The following is a 17,342-nucleotide window of genomic DNA, read 5'->3' on the forward strand; positions in this document are numbered from 1 at the left end:
CTAGACAGTAAACTGAGGGCCTTCGGTTGCGGAGAAGTCCGCCGTCCGGCGCGAAATCACAAAGGTGACCGCTTCCTCAGATTATACCGGTGCGGGGTCCGAATGCGGTCCGCCGCTCCGGGTGTGCCTCGTTGCTGGCGCGAAGTGCCGCAGGGCTCTGGCGCGAGCTCGTCAGACCGTGATACAAAGGGTTTCAGGTCTGCGATATGGGCACGGCTGAGTTTTCCCGTATGGGGATCTTTCAGCAAGTACGCGAGTGGAGTGCAAGCTTTCTCCACTCGGTACGGACCAAGCCACTTAGGAGCGAGCGAGGTCGAGAACCCCTTACTGGCATCGCTAAGAGCGTGGTTGCGCTTCAGGACAAGATCGCCCACCTCAAAAACTAGGTCGCGATGCTTGCGGTCATATTGGGCCTTCTGCTGAGCCCTGGTCGACGCCAAACTTTGCCTTGCTTTGCAGAAAGCTCGACAAAGCCTGTCCTGAAGTGCCGACGCGTAAGCAGAGCAGTCTGCGGGCGCCTCCTTGTCCTCGAGCTGGCATTGAGTGACGCTGGTCACCGGATTTGCCAACTCCCTTCCAAAATTTAAGAAGGCGGGCGAGGAATCAGTTGAGCGACTCTCGGATGTTCGAATAGCGAACGCGAGCTCACTCAAATGGTCTGCCCAGTCCCTTTGACCTTCGGCAAAGGCCGCCAACATCGGTTTGAGCGTACGATTGACGCGCTCCGTCAAATTGGACTGGGGATGGTAGGGTGAAGTGGTGCAGTGATCAATTCCGAGGGAACGGCACGTGACACCAAACACCCGAGCGGTGAAATACGAAGCATTGCCAGTGATGAGCCTTTCCGGGAAGCCGAACCGGCAAAACACTTCCTGCAGCTTCTCAAGCACCGCTCGCGCTGTCACCTTTCGAAGTGGCAAAAGTTCCACCCATTTCGAGAAGTGATCAACGACTAACATCAGGTGAATGAACCCCTGCTTACTTCTGGGAAATGGTCCCATTAGATCGCAGGTGGCCACTTGCACGGACGCTCACTGACAATCGGTTTCATCAGACCAGGCGGTTTGCCACCCCTTGATTTCACCGTTTGACAGACGCGGCAAGAACGGCAATAGCGAAAAATGTCTCGCTTCATGCCGGGCCAGGCCACAACGTGGCTCAGTTTTGCAAAAACCTTCGAGCCACTCAGTTGACCGGCCATGGGTTCGTCGTGAGAGGATCGCAACAGTGCGGCTCTCAGACTTTTGGGCATAACCACCTTAAACGGGTCTATGGACTCGTCGTCAGTGGCTATATACTTCAGCAGGAGCCCGTCATGGTCCAGCAAATATGAATCCGCCGGGGACTCAGCGACACACGCTGGTTCGAGCCCCCTATTCGCGCCCGCTGCAGGGCAAGCAGCGTCACGGCGCTCCGTCTCGTCGAGACAGTCGTTATCGGCGCCCGCTGCAGGACAAGCAGCGTCACGGCGCTCCATCCCTCTGAGACCGTCGCACATTTCGCGACAAAATGGGTCACTTTTCTGGGCCTTCAGAAGCTCTTCTCTGCTGAAAGCGATGCCCATTCTCCCAAAATGGGGGAGTCTGGTATCGCGCCCACTCAGGACCGCAGCAACAACCGCTTGAGTTGGCGTTACGGGTTCGCTCTCGGCCTCGTGGCCTTCGGAAAGCTCCCCCGCTCGGCCACTTCGCGGTGCGCCGCTTACCTTGTTAGCAGCCAAGGTTTGTCCGCATGGGGACTCACTCTGTCGCCGAATGGCGGCGAAGCTACTGTTTCGCCCCCGGCGCTTGCATGTGCTAAGGCACCACTAGCGGCTGTCGCACCGGGATCAAGGTCCTCGGCCGACAATGGGGCACGAGATAGCGCATCAGCTACCACGTTGGTGCTCCCCTTTCGATACTGCACCGAAAAGTCATAGTGCTGTATCAGGAGAGCCCAGCGCGCCAGCCTGCCGGCAGGCTCACGGAGCCGCATCAGCCAGCTGAGCGCACTGTGATCCGTTTGCACTACGAATTTCGTCCCATCAAGGTAGACGTCAAACTTCCGCAGTGCAAACACGATGGCGAGGCACTCCTTTTCGGTCACGGAATAATTTTACTCCGCAGAGACCAAGGAGCGGCTGGCAAAGGCCAACGGCTGCAACACGCCATCGTATTCCTGTAGGAGAACAGCTCCTAAACCCAGATCGCTCGCATCAGTTTGTACAACGAACGGTCTGGTCAGGTCGGGGAGCTTGAGCTGCGCTGTCTCCGCTATGGCGTTAGACAGTCGGCAAAACGCCTGCTGCTGCTCAAGTCCCCATTGCCACTCAGCAGACTTACCCAAGAGTTTGCTCAAGGGCGCCTGCAGTCGGGCACAGGACGAAATGAAGAAACAGTAAAGGTTGACCATTCCTAGAAAGCGGCGAAGGCCACGTACGTCCTTGGGCACGGGAAATTCTCTAAGGGTCTGGAAAAAATAATTTTGAAACGTTTGAACTCTTTTACTGACAAGTTCAACTTGATTACTTCAGCGCAGTATGGCTTCCGGAAAAATAAATCTACTGAGCTCGCGCTACTGGCACAAAAAGAATACATTCTAGAGAATTTTGAATCCCGAAATATGGTACTCGGTCTTTTTCTTGATTTCTCAAAAGCCTTTGACCTCATTAATCATAAAATTCTCCTACAAAAGTTGGACCATTACGGTATAAGAGGCGTTGCACACAAATTAATCACTTCATACTTGCAACACCGAACTCAATTCGTCGTAATTCAAGGCAAACATTCCGCAACAAAATCCATTAAAACAGGCGTCCCGCAGGGAAGCATTTTGGGACCGTTTCTCTTCATACTTTACGTTAATGAGATAGTTCGTATTGATGAATCTGCCCATTACATTATATATGCTGACGACACAAGTTTGTTTTTTTCAAGCAGATGTAGCAGCGATCTAGGTAGCCGAGCGAATAACGCACTGTCTAAAATTAACACATGGGCCCAAGAAAACTCTCTAAAACTAAACATAAAAAAAACAAAAGCTGTTTTATTTCACCCCCGCCACACACAAGTTCAGTTTCCCATCATTTCGTTAAATAATTTAGAAATTGAAGTCGTCAAAAGTTTTAAATCATTAGGCGTGTATTTTTCACAAAACATGACATGGGATGATCACGTGAACCATATTATTACTAAACTATCTCGTATAATCGGCGTCATGCGCCGTCATTGCTACTATTTTCCTGTTTCTGTAAACATGCTCATATATAACTCGTTGTTTTCTTCATTATTGAATTATGCCTTTCTTGTATGGTCCACAACGACAACTGTAAACGTTTGCAAACTTACCATCTTGCAAAAGAAAGCTTTGCGTCTTGCCTCTAAATTACCACATCGCAGCCACACAGCAGAATTGTTTAAAAAACACTACATCATTCAGGTTGCATCAATATATGATTATAAACTAAGCCGTTTATATAAGTTCGGTTTATTGAAAAATAATGATACGATTGCTAGAATAGCCAGGTTAGAGAAAAATTTTCCTGCTTATAATGTACGTCAACCTGAAGTGTGGCACATATCAAAATGTAGAACGAAATACGGTAATCAAATGTTAAAGTTTCAACTGCCTGCACTTCTAAACCGCATAATTAGGGAACATAACATTGATATATCTAGCATATCACCAAAAAAATTGCGATTAGTGTTTATATAATAATGTGATCTAGCGACTACCTCGGTGATCTTTCATTGTAATCTTTCATTGTTTCTTTTTTTAGTGCACATTGTGAAACACTTTTATTTTGGTTGTCCTTAGCCGCACGTCTTTCTGTGCTACCCTGTGTACTAGGGGGTCAGGGCTTCTCAAGCTGTTCTCACAGCTTTTACCTGCCCTCCTCGTAACATGTATTTTGTTGTTGCGGAATAAATTTCAATTTCAATTTCAATTTCAATTTCAAATTCGAGAATATCTCGAAGTTTCTCTCGATCCGGCTCTATGGAGCCTTCGTCCAGCGTAAACCCGAGCAATTGAACACGGGTCTGCGCTAATTGGACCTTAGCGGGGTTAAATGTCATCCCGGCGGTCCTCACCCTCTCGAGTACATCGGCAACATGGGTCAAGTGCTCTTCGAAGGTTCGTGAATAAATCACGATGTCGTCGAGGTAGCACCTGCAGTATGACCACTTTGCTTCCCCGAGGACGCGGTCCATGAGTCTTTGAAACGTCGCAGGAGCATTGCAAAGACCAAATGGCATACGAGTAAACTCGAACAACCCTCTGTGGGACGTGAACGCAGTTTTACGCTGGTCACGGTTACCCATCCGGACCTGTAGGTAACCTTTAGAGGCGTCAAGCGTGGTAAAGTACCGTGCATCACCCAGGTTACCTACGATGGAGTTTATCGTGGGGAGCGGATAGGCATCCTTACGAGTCACTCCATTCAGACGGCGATAGTCGACGCACAGGCGATGACTGCCATCTTTCTTAGGCACCAGCACAATTGGAGACGCCCAGGAGCTAGACGAGCGGCGAATAATGCCAGCCGCAAGCATGTCATCTAGCAACCCATCGATAATCTGCCTTTTGGCGAGACTGACGGGCCTGCGGTTACACTTCAAAGGAAGCGCGTCACCAGTTTCGATCACATGGCTCACTAAATCGGTGCAGCCAGGTTAATCGGTGAAGAGCTCGTCGTACTGATGTAACAGTGTCGACAGACGAGCCTTCTGTGCTTCATCCAACTGAGTCGCGCAGGCGACCAAAGGATGTAGTGCCTCTTCGTGTCGTGTCGGTCGATCCACACAGGGGTTTCGAGCCGACGAGCGCGGAACGCCAGGGTACGACCTCGGAGTTGGCGCACGACACGGTTCGTGCCGCGCCTCTCGTTCCCGAAGGGGACTGTGAGAGGGCAAATGCGGTGAGCGGGGGCTTGGCCCTGTTGGGACTCCGGGTCCTGCCGGTCTCGTTTTCGGTAGCTGGCCCCGTCGCAGGATCCATCGTCCAACAATTCAGCGAGAAGAAGCGCCCGAACGAACAACAGAGATTTATTTACATGTGGAGAAGTGGTCAACTGACCCAAAGAGAGAAGAGTGAGTGTGATACAAAACGTCTTCGGCATTTTATAGCGCTGCGCCGTTGACACTGGGCGCCCCGTCCGCATCGTCAGCCAATACGGTGTCTCCGGCACCTCGGCCACGAGAGAGGGGGAAACACACCTCACAACACATGGAGTGGCCCAACCTAACACGAGGTCCATATATGGTCACGGCGCCCTAAAATGTTACCAAACATGGTCACGAACGCACAGCAGACCCCGGAGCTCTCCCGGCGAGAGGAGGAACCCGAATGGGGAGGTGGGGGTGGACGACACCGTCGGTCAAGAACCGGCTCTCCCCCAAACTCTTCCTGCTTGGCTCCCCAGGGCCGGTCGTAACAGTCCCGAACTCTGCGCAGGGCACGTTTCCGACGCTTCTGTGGCAAAGGCAACGGTAAGCGCCGGCGGGCTGATGAACGGCTTGAGTTGGCAAGATGGGCCATCACGATAGCCGCCATTCGCAATGTCCACAGCGATACCGGTTTTAAGGAGAAAGTCCCGACCGAGAATCACTGGAACATTGAGCCCTGGAAGATGAACAAGACTGCAGCGTCTCATTCGATCTCCCCATCGGACAGTCAACCTTGCAGCGCCTGCCGAATGGGCCACGCCTTTCGCAAGGGTGAATGTCGTTCGGCTGTCCCGCAAGCGCACTGACTGCTTCTGCAAGTGGGACAACACCTGTTCGCCGAACAACGAGGCGCTAGCGCCCGTGTCCAGCAAAGCCGAAAATTCATGGCCGGCAATGGTGACCGGAATGAACGGCGCGTGCGTATCAGCAAGAAAAGTGCTTGCCCTGCACGCAGAAGGAAGAAGCAAAGGTTGGGTCGCTCGTGCATTCACGAACGACCCGGAAGCCCGTTTCCCTGCCTCGCAGGAGGCCTGGATCCGGTGCATTCCCTTGCTATGTGCCCTCTTTCACGGCAGCGGTAACAGCGCACTCCATCACGGTCTGTATTCCCAGATGGAGCAGCTTTGAGCTGTCGTGATCGGCTCGCTACGTTATCGTAGGATACGTTTCTGCGAGCCGCACCTCCCACATTACGTTGGGTCGAAAAGCGTCCCTGTATGGAGGTTTCAGGCGGAGCAGCGCAGGCTGCCCGCCTTTCATGCGTAAATGGGTCAAGAGCGCGATCGCTCAACTCCCACGCACAGCCGGTTGGTGGTGGTAGTGGTTAGAAGATGAGAAAAGGCACCTAATTTCTGCAACCCGGTCGGGAGCACGGCGCAGTGCCTATACACACACACAGCCGGTTGCAGCCGCAAAGGCGGCGCCGAGAGGGTGTTGCCGTTGGGGAAGGGTCATGGCCCCTCTCCAAGCGCAGCGCGGCTCAAGGGCATCGCTGGCTTGCGGCGGCGGGCAATAGGCACGCGCGGCGAGAATTTCGCCTTGGATGCGCTTCGCCTCGGCGGCCAACTCTTCCAAGTCCCGGAAGCGGCCGCCGCGCAGGTATGCCGAAAAAAAGTCGGATGTGCCTGCCGTATCACCCGTTCGACGCGTTCCTCGTTCGAGGCTCAGCGATAGAAATAAGTTCATCCATCGCACGTACATACTCCTGTAAAGACTCGTCAGGAGCTTGTGTACGGAGCTCGAGCTCTCGCCGCTTCCTACTTTCGTAGTCAGCGCGTAGGAATTCGCGCAAAAAAAAAAAAAAAGACCGCACGAAATTCCTCGAGGTTTGCTGCACGGTAACCGGTAAGCCGATACCATCTCGCCGCCGTGTCAGTCAGTGCAGCTGGAACAACACGTTCGAGCACCACCTTATCATCCAAACCCATCGCTCTCTGATAACGTGACAGAGAGTCGAGGTAATCTCGGGCGGTGAGCTGATCACCGTATCCGCTGTAGGTTGGCAAAGGCAACATAACAGCGGGGTGACCGCTTTTCGGACCAGCCGAAAGCGTTTGCACAGCTCCCGAGAGTGCATGGATCATCTGCACGGCGTTTTGCAGCAACGTCTGCGTCATCGCACCGGCTTCGTAGGAAACCGTTGGCGCGTTAGCGGCGCGGTCGAGCGAAGGCGAGCAGTCGCCCAGCTCGATCAGTCGGGCGGTTTCAAACAGACCACCGCCCTGCGCGACATTCCCAGAGCACAATAGGTTCCTTGTGGGATTTGCCTGTTGTCGAACCAAAGGCGCACTTGGTGCGGCTACCATCGACAATTTAGGCGCCTGCTCAGCGTGCGTTCGAAGTGTCGGTTGCACGGCTGATAGCGGGCAAAAGTCGGCGAGGGCCAAGGCCTGCGCCCCGTCAATTCCGCAAGGAACCGACTGCGAGCGCTGTGCCGACGAACTGCCATGCATGCCAAAGGGCGCATTAGCAGTCGGAGGCGCTTGTGCGTAACGTTCGGGTAGGGCAAGAGGCCCATTCCGAAGCGACGCGCCGTCTCCAAAGGGAGCGGCTAGGCGCCTCGTGTCGTCACCGCAATAGGGGGTGCCGACACGGACGGGTGCAGAAGGGTTCCCGTCAATAGAGGCAATGACCTCCTTGTGCAACGCGGCATCCGCTAAAAGGGACAGCGGAGAAAAATCCCGTGAAGCAGCCATGTTGCGACGAGCCCGAATCGCGCAGGCGAACTGATACCGCTTTTGATACCGCGTTGGGCGCCAGTGTGGCGTACACGTATCCCGAAGGAGTACGGCCACCAGCGTGGGTCCGGTCTTAGCGAGCCGCAGGGCACGCGTTAACCGTCGCCGTGGCGAGAACACGATACTGCTCAAAGTCGCAACACTTTACTGTGGCAACACCAAACGCAGTACAGCCCGTTGCAAAGGCGCGGCGGGAAAGCAAATAGGCTTATCCACGCCACGGGCACAAAGTACTACACAGGGTGCCACGAGCACGTCTCCGTGGTAAAGGTGATCCATGGAGACACCGGCACCAAGGCCCGGTTGCTCGAGCGAGGGCAAAGGCGCTCGCGTTGGCTTCGAAGGGAGACGGGTCGGCGTAGCCAGGCCACGCACTAGGACAGTGTACCATCCCTCGGCCGTGCGTACGCAGCGGGGCAACAAAAGGTGAACGTTCGCCTCGGGCGCGAGGCGCCGTCAGCGAAGTCCGACGAGCCCCGAGTGACGGGAGTCGACTGACGGAAAAGATAGCGTAGCTCATCGTTTGCTGTATCTGACCGCTCCCGACGCAGCGCGCGAAAACCTCTCGGGAGCCTCCGCGCGCGGCGCCAGAGTCAACATCCGCTACCGGGTGAGGGAGTTAAACATCACTCCGCTCACCCACCACGGCAGACAGAAAAGGAGGGCAGACATATCGGGACATGAGAACGGCAGAAAAAGCGGCAAAGCCCGCGCAAAGGCAGCGGGCTAGCCTCAGTTCCCACAGAGTGAAAATGGCTCTCAAGAAATTGACTGATGGAAGCATTTCCTGCCGGCTATCGAGGTTTCTATTGAAGCAGCATACGACACCACACACCACAATGCAGGAAACTCCTGCAGAGCTAATGTTCGCAAGGCAGCTGCCGTCCCACCTGGATGCGTTACAGCCACGAAAACTTACTCAAGAAGGAATGGTCAATAACATGACAGAAAGTTATGCGCCGGGCGACAAGGTGTGCATGGGTTAAAAAATTTTCTCATTAACCCCGTATGGCTAACCGCTGTAGTATTTGAAGAATGCGGCAGACGGTCATTTGTAACGGTAACTCAAGATGGCAGGAGGCACAGGCGTCATGTAGATCTTATGAGGAGAAGGCACATGGGTATTAAAACCGCCCTTCGGGAAACACCATACTATTCGTGGCCGGGAGATTATTCTCAAGAAGGCAACCGTTTCTCTGCAAGACTCGATTCAAATGTCAAGGGTGAGACAGAAGATGCGCCCGCGGCGGTTGGTTTGCCTGCTAGTTCGTCTGTGGATCAGGCTTGTGAAGCAGGAAATCTGGAAGAAACGCAGCCCACCGAACGCTCGGGAACCGTCCTGACTGTATGCGACGCAGCCGCTATGATTGTATTCTGAAGGCACCATAAAGACTGAACATGTGAAGATACCGACATAAAATAAGATGACTAGAGGAGGGAAGTGTTATATATCAGCTAAAGGACATGCGAGCGAAGACGAGGAGAACGAAGTGGCGCGGCCGAGGACTCTGAGCTCGTTACCAAGCAGCTGCATTCAGTGTTCTGGACATGTTATAAGGGGCATTATAATAGTTCCCCATGCGGCTCATTCCTGTTGCACGCTCCTATATAACGTTGCGCTCCGGTGGCTCAATGTAATTGCGACGTGATCAATGACTTTGCGAGACATGCAGTCGTTGAGCTTTCGCTCTAAAATTTGTACATGCTAGGGGCGAAGCACTTTAGGGTATAGACTTGTTCGTTGTCCGGCACAGAATATGCAATGTATACCCGCTATACGCCCTCTGTCATGGCACAAGAACATGCAAGGTGCCCACTAAAAACCCACCGTAACATTCATAAAGTAGAAAAACACCAACTATGTCATTTTTTATTTCTTTATTAAAATGATGAAACATGATTCGTCATTCTCCTAATAAGCGGATACCCGCCACACTATATGTGACGAATTGTGTTCGCTTAGTGATGTGGCTGATGTTTTTGATCAATAAGGGCATCCCACACCACTCTCTTTCTGTAATACATGAAAATGGATGGAAACGCGATCTTGCCGGCGAAAGGCAACGCCGACGCAGGAAACAGGCTATAGCTTGGAGGCGAGAGTTCGGGAAACAGCGGCGACGCCGATAAGCTGCTACTCCTGCTCCGGAGGCGAGAGCGCGGCGTGCGGTGGCTCAATCTGGCTTGTCCACGATGCCTAGTCGCATGCGCCCTTCCCTTCATCGAAAAAGTCGCGTAAAAACTCTCGGTCTCGGAGGCCTTTGTTCTAGCAATGCTAGTTCTGGCAAGCCTTACCAAACCCTACCAATACGCCAGAGGGCAGTACAGAAAAATGAAAAGGGCGAATTCATGTCTACGCAGACAGCAAACTACCCGGGAGGCGAGAGTTTCGTGGCTCCTGTTCATGAGTATCAGGCGTTTAACGCATGGCAGCAGGCAGTACGGAATCAAAGGTAAAGTGGGCAATGTCCCGATAGACGTGCACAAAACGGCGCAATATGCTTTAAACACACCCGACAACGCAGCCATCGTCGCACGCATAAAGCGAAAGCTGATAATAAAGACCGAGTCCAGCCTACTCAAGGAATGAAACATTCACACGTGGTTGAAGTACCTGACTCACCGCTCCACAAATACCTATAGAAAAAGAAAACGTTCATGAACCTCATGTTTGGCAACTTCAGGCCAGATCCCATCCAATGATTTGTGGGGTTTAACGTCCCAAAACCACCTTATGATTATGAGAGACGCCGTAGTGGAGGGCTCCGGAAATTTCGACCACCTGGGGTTCTTTAACGTGCACCCAAATCTGAGCACACGGGCCTACGACATTTCCGCCTCTATCGGAAATGCAGCCGCTGCAGCCGGGATTTGAACCCGCGACCTGCGGGTCAGCAGCCGAGTACCTTAGCCACTAGACCACCGCGGCGGGGCTAGATCCCATCCAAGAACCATTGGCTATGTACAGTGTCAATGTTTATGGAAGGAAACACGGGAGCATGTAGCCTGCACGCTCCGACGGCATCTGGTAGCGCTTTCAAGTGAGGGCTGCAACCACGGCCTCTTTTCGCGTCATCTCACGGCGAGCAAAAGAACCATTTATTGCTTATATGGAACCAGCGTCAAGACCACAACCCCCTCCCTGTTCAAGGCGATAACGCAAGAGGTCGATAATCGCCTTAAAGGGGGAGGGGGTAGCAGTGTTGCTGCTGGTTCTATATGATCAATGACTGCTTGTTTTGCTCGCCGAGAGAGGACGCGGAAAGAGGCTCTGGTTGCCTTACTCTGGTTTAGAGTGCCTCGATGCGCGCGCCCCCGCTTAGAGTGGTGTCAGCCTTTGTAAGGGCAGGTGCCGCCTCCTCGGCTTTAGCGGCGGCATGGCCGCCATTTTGACTCCACTCAGTCACTTCTGCGTGTTCGCTGCGCCCGAATAATTGTGCTGGCGCTCACTTTTCTCCGGTTTAATGCGCTCGCTACCGTCACCGTAGCGGGTATTGCGTGCCGCAGGGCACTAATCATTGCAAGAACTCTGGAAGCTGTATCGTTTCCTAAGAGACCCGAAATGAAGGCCTTTTCAACAGTGAAAATCAAACATGACAAGTGGCATCCGACAAACAGATCATCCATTCACAGCGTAAGTTTCCAGCCGGTATTCCGCATGCATAATTTGTACCGGCACCAATTTCGTGTAAGCAACAGACACACTGACGGCTGTATGCTTGATTCTCGTGTGCATGAATCACGTATTTCACTTCGTAAACATTGCTTGCTGCTCTTGGTTGGTACTGTATCTGCCCTTCATTCTTGGTTTCACTATGTGCGATGAGAACTTTATTATTAAATATACATTACACGTGTTTCTTTGCAGATGATATCCTTGTTTTTTTTTTCGTAATATTCATTTGTGGGAATAAAGCTTTGCGCAGCGGCGGTGTCGTGCCCACTGAGGTTTAAAGAGTGTGTGTACGTTCCGGAATCACCATATGATCACGAGAGACGCGGTATACATTGGAGGACTTCGGAAATTTTGAACAGGTGTTTTTATGTAACTTGCACCTAAGTTTAAGAACTCCGGCATTTCATCTCCATCGAAGTGGGGCCACTGCGGCCGGAATTCGATTACCGACCGTTCGAGCGCCCAAACCATTACAAAGCCACACAGGTTCTTTCTTTCTACGATCTTTTCCTCGGTTTAGGTACGCCTTCTATGCTGGTGTGATGACCCTTGTAAGAATGTGTGCAGTTCAAATTGTTTTCATTGTTCCAGTACTTCAAGTTTTCTTTTCGTCCTGTCTCGAATCATTACGCAATTGATGTTGTTTTTTTAATCATTTAAGACCACTGTGAAGCAACTAGTGACAGTACTAAGTGAATTCTGCCATGGAGCGTATAATTTGAATTGCTTCTGGCAGCGCTGCATTAATGCACAAAAATAAATTATTTCTACACTGGATGATAATAGGGGAAACGGCAGGCGTGTACACACGCACACACACACACATACCGTCAGTATTTAAACTCTTTCAGCACGCATTATTATTTAGGTAAATAATTTATTTATTAATACTGTGAGCTATCAGGGATCATACGCAAGTGCTTATGCAAACTGTACTCGCGAAGCGTCCATACAAAGAAGATGCATAAAAACAAGACGGGGCACCGCTGTGTAGAATGAACACGCTATGTCGCAAAAAAACAAAAAAAAAAACAAGTCAAGTTGTGCGATGAGACGATCGTGGAGAAATAGTTAAGGCAATAAGAAAGGTGTCCGCCTCAGTGGTACCGTGGGCACGGTGCTCGGTTGCTGACGCGAGGCTCGCGCTTTCGATCTAGGCCACGGCGGTCTCATTTTGAATAACGTAAAACACCAGAGGACACCCATGTACTGTGTCAGTGCAGACAAAAAAAAAAGAACTGATTGTCAAAGTTGCTGCAGTCCTGCAATCAGGCGTCATTTTAGAACCTAAAAGCCTCAGATAATAATTAACACTAACAAAGAAAGCACATAAACGACACCACCGATATAGATTTAGAATCCCCTCTGTGGTAACCAGCGTAGGGATTTGTTTTCAACATGACAGAGTCAGCGTCTGCCTCTAGCGCAAAAATCATGCGCAAGCCGTCCGCTTACATGAAATATGCGCTCTCTGCATGCATTCAGGCAAAATTAACTCTGAAAGATGTCCAAGCTTTAATAAGAAGAAAAGCTCGCTAGCTTGTACATGTTTCCGGGCGTATCAGGGCACCACACAAGCGTTGCGTAGCGGGCTTCGCCTACGGTCGAGTTGTGGTGGGGAGGCGCAATGGCGGCGGTCGTAGAAGACGACGCGGCTGTCCTCACCCTCAGCGGAGCGCGCGGGCATCAAGGCACCCTACTCTGGTTGCTCTCGCTACAGCTTGAATGCGCTCCCAGGAGCCGCTGAAGCGCGCAGGCCATGCGCTTCCGTGTTACCTTTCATTAAAATTGGCACTGTACTTCACGGACCACAAAGTGGTAATAATGGAGGCAAAACATAATGCAGAACTCAACACAATATATAATGTACAGTGTATACAAAACATAGTATACACTGTACACACACGTTGCCACTCATTTACATGCGCGAGTGGGTGGGTAATCTACTCATCATGATTCACCTCCTAAAGATGCGTAGACTTTTTACCTGGTTTAACCGCACTATTTTGTCTGCTTTATCGCCGGTAACAAATGCACTTTCCTTAGAAAAAAATGCGGCCCCGCTTATATGGCTCATTAGCACAGCTGCCCTCCTTGTGAAAGAGTTGCATTGTCCACACAGTTTTAGGCGCTGCTGTAGACTGCTATGACGTTGTTATTTCGTTGCATTCGTGTTTCGCATATACTAGTGCGCAGTAAACGAGCGGGTTGCACATTGTTGACCCAGACTCTGTGATCTGGAGTGTGCGCAGTAATAACTCAACCAAACTTTGTAAAGCCTTTAATTGTGCACAACAACAACATTCAACACCCTTGACACGCACGAGATTATCTTGCATGCATGCTAGGGAGGAGGAACAATAATTGGGACATAATGGACACATGGCCATGAGCATTTTGCGCATGTTTGTAAATCGAAAGTGTGTGCGTGTTTGTGCGTGTGTGTTTGTGTTTGTGTCATGCGCTTAAATATTGAGCAAGGGAGCACACATTGGACATGCTTACGAAATATCCACGCTAATTGAAATCATTTCACAGCTATACAGAGTGTTTCCGAAATCAAGAAAATGGGAATGACTGAAGATACGTGGTGAGATTTAGAACTTAAAAGAAAATTGCCTGAAAGAATATGATTGGAGTGCTAAGACTGGAAGGATTAAGCGACATGGCTGTTTTTTCTATTGTATTTTAAGCAGAAAAATATTTGTAATCAAAGTGTAGCAAACTTTAGTGGTTAATGGTGTACAAACTTACCATGTAAATACTATGTAATTTATCACACGGGTTTTCGAAAGCTACTTTCACATTCTCAGCACTTTTTTTTTCACATAAAAAATGGGACCCTGCTGTTTGTTTACACTTCAAAAATGCTAGGCGGGCTAAGGGAGTCGCGACGGACAGCGAAGTACATCGTGGTTGCCGACATTCCTATAGATACTCGGCATTCAACGTGACGGTAGTATTTCGCGTCATAAAACATGGGAAGGGCGTTGCACAGCAACAATGTGAGGACCACTCCCTCTGCACGACAAGGTTTAAAAAATGTGGGACAGAAGGACATCTAGATGCAATAGCACGCAAACATCACAACGGGAGAACAACGTACATTGCCCCATATTACACGCGGCGCGGTGGCACATGCGTGTAGATGCTCTCCCGAGTTCACAAGGGCCTCGTGGTACGTGACTGCTTCCGTCACAAACTTTGGAGCGTCATTCCCGGATAAAGATTCCATGTCGACACCAGAGTCAAGTTCAAAGTTCCTTTGCTTGAAATACCGGTCGGTATAACACACAATTCACTGGCATAGCCGAAGAAAGGGGGGAGGGAGGAAATTGAATTTTCCCCCTTCATTTTTTAAACTTCGCATATGTTCACGAACACATACAAATGTACTCACGAACATACATAAAGTATTGTTACCCCCCCCCCCCTCTTCTCTCCAAAAAAAAATTTTTGGCTACGCCTCTGCTGCTTAGACGATACGAATTCGCAGATTTCCTTCTGAAGAACTCACTCGTCGGTAGACTTCGTCGGTAATAAATTCGATATTGCGTCAGGTCGTTCACGAAGAGTTACATTGATCGCCGATTCCCCTCTTGTACGCAAGGTTTCGTTTATTCGAGTTGTGGCATTCGCATAACTTTTAAATTTGCAAGGGCATATATCTCTGAAGTTCGAGCTGCCATTGCATTTGCTAACATCTCGATTATTTTCAATATTGACCAGAGCTTTTTATGAACTGTTCACATGCATCAGGATGGTTCGTTATAACCATGTATTGCCCAAACACAGTTTGGCGTGAAGCAAATTGAAAACAACTAACTCACTACTGTTCAGGCTTTGTGGAGGACGATCGGGAGAAAGTAAAAATAGGTTTTTCGACCTATGATCTAATTAGCATATTATTCAATAACAATTAGTGATTGGTGTAATGAACCATTTTTAATCTTCTCGTTAGCTAAATCAGCGCTCTAAGGTACGCAATCAAAACAACGGATCTATATATACGTGTACGATACGTTAGGCATTACAGTGTAAACCGAGAATAGATAGCAAACGTAATTGTAGTTTGAAACGGTATAGGCGAAGAGGTGACAGCTCAGGCACAGGATTACTATACTAGTGAACATTTGTTTTGTCACTGTCAACATATTCCGGTCGTTACCCTTGCTCGAAGCGACTTCCCATCGGTAAAAGCGCGGCATGCAGTGAGCGGCTGTATCAGTAAATGCTCAGGGCCCCTTGTTCACGTGCGCACAGTGGCCACAACGTAGGCATCGCACACGCAATAATACGTAAACTGTCATGCGTTGCCTCCGCATACGTCTCTTCAGGGTGTATAAAATGGTCGCTTTTCTGGGAGGCCCACACTTGAGGGGAAGCTTGCACCAAACAGCTTCACTGTGTATGTCGGAGGCTCCAAAACTCTAAGCTGCCTATTGGCCAACAAACTAGTCTTGATTTATGCAAAAAATGTGGCCATGACAGTGTACGCGAGCGAAGTCAAGAGCTCTTCCTCCGCGTTTAGCTCATGGCTAAGCGGTTTCTTACGGCTCCGTAATGGCAGAGTGCAACCTAATTTGTATTTGTGGTGAACTGCTTGTTGCAACTTGGATTAAGTGTGACTTCTGGACTTTTGAGGCATAGCCTATGCCAGATGTCTACACTGTATGTTCATACATAGCTCGCTGTCGCTTCGAGCACAGCGCTTAGGGAGCAAGTTATGCAAGAAACTCGATTCGCGTAAAGTTATGCACGTCGTGGAACATGGTCCCAATATTACGCAATACAATATTTTGTGACGCGATATATATAAATAGTTAGGGCATTTTAGGAAAGGTGTCACCTGAAAGGTCTATCGGGACTGCATAACCGTACTAGACGTTCTGTTACCTTTTGCTTTGTTTTATCTGTAAGATAGTTCCGAAAGGTCCAATGCTATGCAGTGCTTTACTTCAGTAAGTTGCGAGAATCTGCCGTTACTTTCTATGCTGCGTTCTTACTGCACGCAAAAAAAAAAACAAACGAACTTAATTGAATCGCGTGGATAAACAAGCTAAAATTCATACACTGAGTGGTGGCTGTCTCGATTTCCGTTTTATCAAGTTATCACTTATTAAAAGATCGCGCACACAATCATATTCTCTCCCAAGCATGAACGCATGCGTTTATACAAAAGCACATCATTTGGTGAGCTGTCATATCCGTCAGTGTTCGCAGTTACCAGCCGTTCAAGAAGAAATAGGCACCGAAGTGGCTTAGCTGCAATGACATTACACAGCGAAGCACGTGGTCACGGTGTCGATTCCCTGCTACTGCTATTCGGTATAGGTGGAAATGTAGCAACAGTCATGTACTTAGGTCAGGTTGAACTTCAGAGAGCTAGGATGTCGTTCAAAACATCGAAAATCAAAATGACGAATTTCGGAATGTCTACACCGAAAATGTCGACTTCGAAAACACCGAAAATTCAAAAAGCTGTATTGAGAAAAACCAAAAAAAATTTGAAATTAAAAAAAAATAAAAACTCCGAGACATTGGAATAGAGTGTTTCACACACGCCGTCATGGCTGGTGACACTGACTGACACTATTACGTTTAATTCACATATATACCCAATAAAGTGGATGGAGGGATAACCGACGTGGTAGCTCAGTTGGTAGAGCCTCGAGCACGTTATTCGAACGTCACTGGTTTGGATCCTGCCCACGGCAAGTTATGCTTTCATCCACTTTTCCTTCTTCACATTACCGTTACAATTCGGTCTAATAACTTCCCCTGTATACTTCACTTGGCCTTATTGTCTGTTAGATCTTATTACTATTGTGTCAAACACGCAATAACTAGCCCTTAAGTATACACTTCTTTCCCTAATTCATTACCGAGGGTCTCGTAATAATTCATTCTCGTAATTCATTACCGAGGGCCAGCTCGTAATAAGTTCACGCGCTACGTTACGCCCAATAGGCTTAAAAAGAGTGTGCCACACTCGCCGCCATG

Source organism: Rhipicephalus microplus, chromosome X (genome assembly GCF_043290135.1).
Source record: "Rhipicephalus microplus isolate Deutch F79 chromosome X, USDA_Rmic, whole genome shotgun sequence".
NCBI lineage: Eukaryota > Metazoa > Arthropoda > Arachnida > Ixodida > Ixodidae > Rhipicephalus > Rhipicephalus microplus.